This window comes from Monodon monoceros, unplaced genomic scaffold (assembly GCF_005190385.1).
Source record: "Monodon monoceros isolate NGI ecotype Baffin Bay Population unplaced genomic scaffold, NGI_Narwhal_1 Super_Scaffold_1, whole genome shotgun sequence".
Taxonomy (NCBI): domain Eukaryota; kingdom Metazoa; phylum Chordata; class Mammalia; order Artiodactyla; family Monodontidae; genus Monodon; species Monodon monoceros.
Genome location: NW_021703765.1, coordinates 61,801,771 through 61,811,832, shown reverse-complemented (window position 1 = coordinate 61,811,832; position 10,062 = coordinate 61,801,771).

Genomic DNA, 10,062 nt, shown 5'->3' with positions numbered 1-10,062 from the left:
TGTTTTGGGTTTATTATTGTAGGTCTTTTCCTTCTCTTGTGTTTCCTGCCTAGGGAAGTTCCTTTAGCATTTGTTGTAAAGCTGGTTTGGTGGTGCTGAATTCTCTTAGCTTTTGCTTGTCTGTAAAGGTTTTAATTTCTCCGTCAAATCTGAGTGAGATCCTTGCTGTGTAGAGTAATCTTGGTTGTAGGTTTTTCTCCTTCATCACTTTAAATAAGTCCTGCCACTCCCTTCTGGCTTGCAGAGTTTCTGCTGAAAGATCAGCTGTTAACCTTATGGGGATTCCCTTATGTGTTATTTGTTGTTTTTCCCTTGCTGCTTTTAATATTTGTTCTTTGTATGTAATTTTTGATAGCTTGATTAATATGTGTCTTGGCGTGTTTCTCCTTGGATTTATCCTGTATGGGACTCTCTATGCTTCCTGGACTTAATTAACTGTTTCCTTTCGCATATTAGGGAAGTTTTCAACTATAATCTCTTCAAATATTTTCTCAGTCCCTTTCTTTTTCTCTTCTTCTTCTGGGACCCCTATAATTCGAATGTTGGTGCGTTTAATATTGTCCCAGAGGTCTCTGAGACTGTCCTCAATTCTCTTCATTCTTTTTTCTTTATTCTGCTCTGCAGTAGTTATTTCCACTATTTTATCTTCCAGGTCACTTATCTGTTCTTCTGCCTCAGTTATTCTGCTATTGATCCCTTCTATAGAATTTTTAATTTCATTTGTTGTGTTGTTCATCACTGTTTGTTTGCTCTTTAGTTCTTCTAGGTCCTTGTTAAACGTTTCTTGTATTTTCTCCATTCTATTTCCAAGATTTTGGATCATCTTTACTATCATCATTCTGAATTCTTTTTCAGGTAGACTGCCTATTTCCTCTTCATTTGTTAGGTCTGGTGGGGTTTTGCCTTGCTCCTTCATCTGCTATGTGTTTTTCTGTCTTCTCATTTGCTTAACTTACTGTGTTTGGGGTCTCCTTTTCACAGGCTGCAGGTTCGTAGTTCCCGTTGTTTTTGGTGTTTGTCCCCAGTGGCTAAGGTTGGTTCAGTGGGTTCTGTAGGCCTCCTGGTGGAGGGGACTAGTGCCTGTGTTCTGGTGGATGAGGCTGGATCTTGTCTTTCTGGTGGGCAGGTCCACGTCTGGTGGTGTGTTTTGGGGTGTCTGTGGCCTTATTATGGTTTTAGGCAGCCTCTGTGCTAATGGATGGGGTTTTGTTCCTGTACTGCTAGTTGTTTGGCATAGGGTGTCCAGCACTGTAGCTTGCTGGTCGTTGAGTAGAGCTGGGTCTTGGCGTTGAGAAGGAGATCTCTGGGAGATTTTCGCCGTTTGATATTACATGGAGCTGGGAGGTCTCTTGTGGACCAGTGTCCAGAACTTGGCTCTCCCACCTCAGTGGCACAGCCCTGACTCCTGGCTGGAGCAACAAGAGCCTGTCCTCCACATGGCTCAGAATAAAAGGGAGGAAAAAAAGAAAGAAAGAAAGAAGAAGATAAAATAAAATAAAGTAAAATAAAATTATTAAAATAAAAAATAATTATTAAGAAAAAGAAATTTTAAGTTTAAAAAAAAAATAGGACAGACAGAACCCTAGGACAAACGGTAAAAGCACAGACAAAATCACACACAGAAGCATACACATACGCACTCACAAAAAGAGAAAAAGGGGAAAAAATATATATATATATATATATATATCGTTGCTCCCAAAGTCCACCTCCTCAATTTGGGATGATTCATTGTCTATTCAGGTATTCCACAGATGCAGGGTACATCAAGTTGATTGTGGAGATTTAATCCGCTGCTCCTGAGGCTGCTGGGAGAGATTTCCCTTTCTCTTCTTTGTTCGCAGAGCTCCCTGGGTTCAGCTTTGGATTTGGACCCGCCTCTGCATGTACATCGCCTGAGGGCGTCTGTTCTTCGCTCAGACAGGACGGGGTTAAAGGAGCAGCTGATTCGGGGGCTCTGGCTCGCTCAGGCCGTGGGGGAGGGAGGGGTCGGGATGCAGGCGAGCCTGCGGCGGCAGAGGCCCACGTGGTGTTGCACCAGGCTGAGGCGCGCCGTGCGTTCTCATGAGGAAGTTGCCCCTGGATCACGGGACTCTGGCAGTGGCAGGCTGCACAGGCTCCTGGGAGGGGAGGTGTGGATCGTGACCTGTGCTTGCACACAGGCTTCTTGGTGGCTGCAGTAGAAACCTTAGCATCTCATGCCTGTCTCTGGGGTCCGCGCTGATAGCCGCGGCTCGCTCCCGTCTCTGGAGCTCCTTTAAGCAGCGCTCTGAATCCCCTCTCCTCGCGCACCAGGAAACAAAGAGGCAAGAAAAAGTCTCTTGCCTCTTCGGCAGCTCCAGACTTTTTCCCGGACTCCCTCCAGGCTAGCTGTGGCGCAGTAGCCCCCTTCAGGCTGTGTTCACACAGCCAACCCCAGTCCTCTCCCTGTGATCCAACCGAAGCTGGAGCCTCAGCTCCCAGCCCCCGCCCGCCCCGGCAGGTGAGCAGACAAGCTTCTCGGGCTGGTGAGTGCTGGTAGGCACCGATCCTCTGTGCCGGAATCTCTCCGCTTTGCCCTACGCACCCCTGTGGCTGCGCTCTCCTCCGTGGCTCCGAAGCTTCCCCCCTTCACCACCCGCAGTCTCCGCCCAAGAACGGGTTTCCTAGTGTGTGGAAAACTTTCCTCCTTCACAGCTCCCTCCCACTGGTGCAGGTCCCGTCCCTATTCTTTTGTCTCTGTTTTTTCTTTTTTCTTTTGCCCTACCCAGGTACGTGGGGAGTTTCTTGCCTTTTGGGAGGTCTGAGGTCTTCTGCCAGCGTTCACTAGGTGTTCTGTAGGAGTTGTTCCACATGTAGATGTATTTCTGATGTATTTGTGGGAGGGGAGGGTGATCTCCACGTCTTACTCTTCTGCCATCTTGAAGCTCTCTGGTTTTTTTTGATATTGAGCTCCATGAGCTGTTTATATATTTTGGAGATTAATCCTTTGTCTATTGTTTCACTTGCAAATATTTGCTCCCATTCTGAAGGCTGTCTTTTTGTCTTGTTTATGGTTTCCTTTGCAAAAGCTTTTAAGTTTAATTAAGTCCCATTTGTTCATTTTTGCTTTTATTTCTCTTACTCTAGGAGGTGGGTCAAAAAGATCTTGCTGCAGTTTATGTCAAAGAGTGTTTTTCCTATGTTTTCCTCTAAAAGTTTTATAGTGTCTGGTCTTACATTTAAGTCTTTAATCCATTTGGAGTTTATTTTTGTGTTTGGTGTTATGTAGTGTTCTAATTTCATTCTTTTACATGTAGCTTTTTGTTTTCCCAGCACCACTTATTGAAGAGGCTGTCTTTTCTCCATTGTATGTTCCTGCCTCCTTTGTCATAAATTAGGTGCCCATATGTGAGTGGGTTTATCTCTGGGCATTCTATCCTGTACCATTGATCTATGTTTCTGTTTTTGTGCCAGTACCATACTGCCTTGATTGCTGTAGCTTTGTGGTATACTTTGAAGTTGGGGAGCCTGATTCCTCTGACTCCATTTTTGTTTCTCAAGATTGCTTTGGCTATTCGGGGTCTTTTGTGTTTCCATACAAATTGTAAGCTTTTTTGTTCTAATTCTATGAAGAATGCCATTGGTAGTTTGATAGGGATTGCATTGAATCTGTAGATTGCTTTGGGTAGTATAGTCATTTCACAATATTGATTCTTCCAATCCAAGAACATAGTATATTTCTCCATCTGTTTATGTCATCTTTGATTTCTTTCATCAGTGTTTTATAATTTTATGAGTACAAGTCTTTCGCCTCCTTAAGCAGGTTAATTCCTGGGTATTTTATTCTTTTTGTTGTAATGGTAAATGGGAATGTTTCCTTAATTTCTCTTTCTGATTTTTTGTTGTTGGTGTATAGGAATGCCAGAGATTTCTGTGCATTAATTTTGTATCCTGCAACCTTACCAAATTCATGATTAGTTCTAGTAGTTTTCTGATGGCATCTTTAGGATTTTCTACATACAGTGTCATGTCATCGGCAAACATTTACTTCCTTCCAATTTGTATTCCTTTTATTTCTTTTTCTTCTCTGATTGCTGTGGCTAGGACTTCCAAAACTATGTTGAATAAGAGTGGTGAGGGCTTCCCTAGTGGCGCAGTGGTTGAGAGTCTGCCTGCCAATGCAGGGGACACGGGTTCATGCCCTGGTCCAGGAGGATCCCACGTGCCGCGGAGTGGCTGGGCCCATGAGCCATGGCTGCTGAGCCTGCGCGTCCGGAGTCTGTGCTCCGAAACGGAAGAGGTCACAATAGTGAGAGGCCCGCGTACCACAAAAAAAAAAAAAAAAAGTGGCGAGAGTGGACATCCTTGTCTTGTTCCTGATATTAGTGGAAATGCTTTCAGTTTTTCACCATTGAGTATGATGCTTGCTGTGGGTTTGTCATATATGGCATTTATTATGTTGAGGTAGGTTCCTTCCATGCCCATTTTCTGGAGAGTTTTTATCATAAGTGGGTATTGAATTTTGTCAAAAGCTTTTTCTGCATCTATTGAGATGATCATATGGTTTTTATTCCTTAATTGTTAATGTGTGTATCACATTGATTGATTTGCATATGTTGAAGAATCCTTGCATCCCTGGGATAAATCCAGTTGATCATGGTGTATGATCCTTTTAATGTGCTTTTGGATTCTGTTTGCTAGTATTTTGTTCAGGATTTTTGCATCTATGTTCATCAGTGATATTGGTCTATAATTTTCTTTTTTTGTGGTATCTTTTTCTGGTTTTGGTATCAGAGTGATGGTAGCTTCATAGCATGAATTTGGGAGTGTTTCTCTCTCTGCAATTTTTTGGAAGAATTTGAGAAGGATCAGTGTTAGCTCTTCTCTAAATGTTTGGTATAATTCGCCTGTGATGCCATCCGGTCCTGGACTTTTGTTCATTGGAAGATTTTTAATTACAGTTTCAATTTCATTACTTGTGATAGGTCTGTTTATATTTTTTAATTCTTCCTGGTTCAGTCTTGGAAAATTGTACCTTTCCAAGAATTCATCCCTTTCTTCGCGGTTGTCCATTTTATTGGCACACAGTTGTTTGTAGTAGTCTCTTATAATCCTTTGTATTTCTGCAGTGTCAGTTGTGATTTCTCCTTTTTCATTTCTAATTGTATTGATTTGCGTCCTCTCCCTTTTTTTCTTGATGAGTCTGGCTAAGTGTTTTTTTCAATTTTGTTTATCTTCTCAAAGAACCAGCTTTTAGTTTTATTGATCTTTGCTATTGTTTTCTTCGTTTCTATTTCATTTACTTCTTCTCTGATCTTTATGATTTCTTTCCTTCTACTGACTTTGGGTTTTCTTTGTTCTTCTTTCTCTAGTTGTTTTAAGTGTAGGGTTAGATTGTTTATTTGAGATTTTTCTTGTTTCTTGAGGTGAGATTGAATTGCTATAAACTTCCCTATTAGAAATGCTTTTGCTGCATCCCATAGTTTATGGGTCATCATGTTTTCATTGTCATTTTTTTCTATGTATTTTTTAAGTTCTTCTTTGATTTCTTCAGTGATCTCTTGGTTATTTAGTAGCACACTGTTTAGCCTTCATTTATTTGTGTTCTTTACAGTTTTTTTTCCTGTAATTGATTTCCAGTCTCATAGCATTGTGGTCAGAAAAGAAGCTTGATACGATTTCAATTTTCTTAAGTTTTCCAAGGCTTGATTTGTGACCCAAGATGTGATCTATCCTGGAGAATGTTCCGTGAGCACTTGAAGAAAGTGTATTCTGCCATTTTGGGGTGGAATGTTCTACAAATATCCATTAGATCTATCTGGTCTATTGTGTCATTTAAAGCTTGTGTTTCCTTATTTATTTTCTGTTTGGATGATCTGTTCATTGGTGTAAGTGGGGTGTTAAAGTCCCCTACTATTATTGTGTTACTGTCAATTTCTCCTTTCATGATTGTTAGCATTTGCCTTATGTATTGAGGTGTTCCTATGTTGCGTGCATAAACATTTATAATTGTTATATCTTCTCGGATTGATCCTTTGATCATTATGTAGTGTCCCTCATCTCTCTTAACAGTCTTTATTTTAAAGTCTATTTTATCTGATATGAGTATTGCTACTCCAGCTTTCTTTTGGTTTCCATTTGCATGTAATATCTTTTTTCATCCCTTCACTTTCAGTCTGTATGTGTCCCTAGGTCTGAAGTGGGTCTCTTGTAGACAGCATATATATGGGTCTTGTTTTTGTATCCATTCAGCCAGTCTGTGTCTTTTGGCTGGGGCATCTAATCCATTTACATTCAAGGTTATTATCAATATGTATGTTCCTATTAACATTTTCTTTATTGTTTTGGGTTTGTTTTTGTGGGTCTTCTTCTTCTCTTGTGTTTCCTGCTTAGAGAAGTTCCTTTAGCATTTGTTGTAAAGCTGGTTTGGTGGTGCTGAACTCTCTTAGCTTTTGTTTGTCTGAAAAGCTTTTGATTTCCCCATCGAATGTGAATGGGATCCTTGCTGGGTAGAGTAATCTTGGTTGTAGATTTTTCTCTTTCATCACTTTAAGTATATCCTGCCACTCCCTTCTGGCCTGCAGAGTTTCCACTGAAAAATCAGCTGATAACCTTATGGGGATTCCTTTGTATGTTAATTTTTGTTTTTCCCTTGCTGCTTTTAATATTTTTTCTTTGAATTTAATTTTTGTTAATTTGATTAATATGTGTCTTGGTGTGTTTTTCCTAGGGTTCATCCTGTATGGGACTCTCTGTGCTTCCTATACTTGGGTGACTATTTCCTTTCCCATGTTTGGGAAGTTTTCAACTATAATCTCTTCAAATACTTTTTCAGACCCTTTCTTTTTCTCTTCTTCTGGGACCCCTATAATTCGAATGTTGGTGCGTTTAGTGTTATCCCAGAGGTCTCTGAGATTGTCTTCAATTCTTTTCATTCTCTTTTCTTTATTCTGCTCCTCGGCAGTCATTTCCACCATTTTGTTTTCCAGCTCATTTATTTGTTCTTCTGCCTCAGTTATTCTGTTATTGATTCCTTTTAGTGTATTTTTCAGTTCAGTTATTGTGTTGTTCATCTCTGTTTGTTTGTTCTTTAGTTCTTCTAGATCTTTGTTATTTCTTGTATTTTCTCAATCTGTGCTTCCATTCTATTTCCGAGATTCTGGATCATCTTTACTATCATTACTCTGAATTCTTTTTCAGGTAGATTGCCTATTTCCTCTTCATTTATTTGGTCTTGTAGGTTTTTACCTTGCTTGTTCATCTGTGACATATTTTTTTGCCATATCTTTTTTTTTTTTTTTTTTTTATGAGTGATATTGTGTTCCTGCTTTACTGGTTGTTTGGCCTGATGCTTCCAACACTGGAGTTTGTAGGCTATTGGGTAGAGCTGGGTCTTGGTGCTGAGAGGAGGACCTCCATGAGACCTAACTCCAATTAATAGTCCCTGGGGTCCGAGGTTCTCTGTTAGTCCAGTGGTTTGGACTTGGGGCTCCCACCACAGGAGCTTTGGCCTGACCCCAGCCTCAGGAACCAAGATCCCGAAAGCCGCGTGGGGTGGCAACAAAACAAAGTAAAAAATAAAATAAGACTGGGAAACTAACAGATATGTTAAAAAGAACGTAAAAATAAAAATAGAGGTGAATCAACAACTGGAAGGTACATCAGTACCACAATAGTAAAAAAGAGGAGGAGGGAAAAGGAAAAAAAAAAAAAGAAAGGGGGGGGAAAGGCCTTGGCTGTGGAGGGCGGGGCCTAAGCAAGGGCGAGGTTTGGGCGGTTGGCAGAGCCAATACTCAGGACCCACAGGGCTGGAAAAGGCCCTGGGAGCTGTGGGGGGTGGGGCTTAGGCTCAAGGAACAGGAGGGGCCCAGGCGTGCCCCCCAACCCTGGTCTCAGAGGGCAGAGGACCTCACCTGGGAGCCCAGCAGGCTTCCTGGACTCCAGTGGGAGGGACAAACGCCCTCCTCTACTTTCCTGCTCCTCTGGTCTGGGGTCTGGGAGGGCCCCTCCTGCCTGCCTCTCCTGATCTCCCTGGCCTCAGGGGTGCTGATCCTGCCTGGCCTTCACTTCTCCTCACTCCTCAGCCCCCCTACGTCCTACTGGTTCACTCTGGGGTTCTTCCCGTCTCCTTGGGCGTCAGAGTCCCCCACCAGCAGCCGGCAGGTGCCCTAGTTGTGGGGAGACGCTAACTCCGCATCTTCCCACACTGCCATCTTGACTCTGCCTTCCCTTTATTTCTGATAAAATAATTTGTCTCTCTGTTCTTTTGGGTGTGGAATCCGTGTCCTCCCCTCCCCCACCCCGTGCATCACCAGGGAGCCTGAGATATTGGCAGACAGGAAACCTGGGGGCTGGTTGATCAGGCCCCAGGGACAGCCCCACCAGGCCCCTACTGCCCCAGGGCATGGGCCTGGATTCTGCCACTGCTCTGCCCCAGGCCCATGCCACCCCATAGAATAACACCCACTGACATCCTCAGAAGGAAATGGGCAGTTGGGTTGGAAATGGGAAACAATGGAGAACAACCCAGTCCAGGGGAGGGTGAGACTTAAAGGAATAACATTAAAAAATTTACGCCCATAAAATTGACCACAAAGATGAAATAGACAAATTCCTTGGAAATCAGTTTCCCAAAAGAAACAGAAGAATACATAGTAAATCTAAAATGTCCTATATCTGCTAAAGAAACAGAATGTCTGGGACTTTCCTGGTGGCACAGTGGTTACGAATCTGCCTGCCAATACAGGGGACATGGGTTCCAGCCCTGGTCTGGGAAGATCCCATATGCTGCGGCACAACTAAGCTCATGGGCCACAACTACTGAGCCTGTGTGCCACAACTACTGAAGCCTGAGCATCTAGAGCCTGTGCTCTACAACAAGAGAAGTCACCACAATGAGAAACCCATGCATCACAACAAAGATTAGCCCCTGCCGGCCACAACTAGGGAAAGCACGCGTGCAGCAATGAAGACTCAATGCAGCCAAAAATAAGTAAGTAAATAAATAAACGAAAAATATTTTTTTAAAAAAGAAATAGAATCTCTAAATTTTTCAGTTTTCCCCCCAAGAAAGCCCCATGTCTAGATGGCTTCCCTATGAATTTCCCTAAGCATTTAAAGCCCTAGCACTAGCCCTACTGAGGGCCCACTGCTAGAGGTGAGCAGCCCGGCTCACCTGCCCCCCCCCCCCCCCCCCCCCCCCCCCCCCCGCCCAGTGAAGAGGGGAGGTCCTCTCTGTGCAGATCAGCTCCCCTCCTTAGCGCCGGGCCCACCCTCCCTGCGTTCTGTCAAGATGGCCCCGCGAAGGGTGGCCTGGGCAGGCACCGGAAGGCAGCGCTGGGCCCCTGGGGCACTGAGCACCGGGAGGCAGGAGTTGGTGCCCCTGTGCAACGGCCTCCGCATCTCTCAGGGACGTGCACACAGCGCCCCCTTATGCTTACGAAAAGGCATTACAGGCACTGCCTGCTGACTCCAGCCTTCCCTGACCCTGAATACACACACACACACACACACACACACACACACACACACACACACACGGCAAATTCAATCCTTAACAGGAGCGTTTAGGAGAGAGTACCTATTAGAAATGTTCCTTGTCGGAGGGATAAACTAGGAGTTTGGGATTAACATATATACACTACTATATATAAAATAGATAAATGACAAGGACCTACTGCATAGCACAGGGAACTATATTCAGTATCTTGTAATAACCTAAAATGGAAAAGAATCTGAAAACAAATATATATAGGTCCAGCCAAACTGACTTCCAAGTATAAAAGTCACAGTGGTTTATGGTATATCAATATGCCATAGTTAGCCACGAAGGCAGACATGCACGTGGAGCTGACATAAGTAAGATCTGAGCACAAGAAACAGGAAAATGCCTTCTGGGATTCAGCTGCCTAGTTTTGAAACTTGGCTCTGTCATTTACACCTGTGTGACCTGTTTCCTCATAAAATCAAGATAATAACAATATCTAGTCCCTAATGTTGCAACGAGAATCAAATGCGTTAAAAATAGAGATGTGCCTGGAATAGAGTAAGCATGGGGTGGTGTTGACTTTTTTTTTTTTTTGACCACGCTGTGATCGTAGT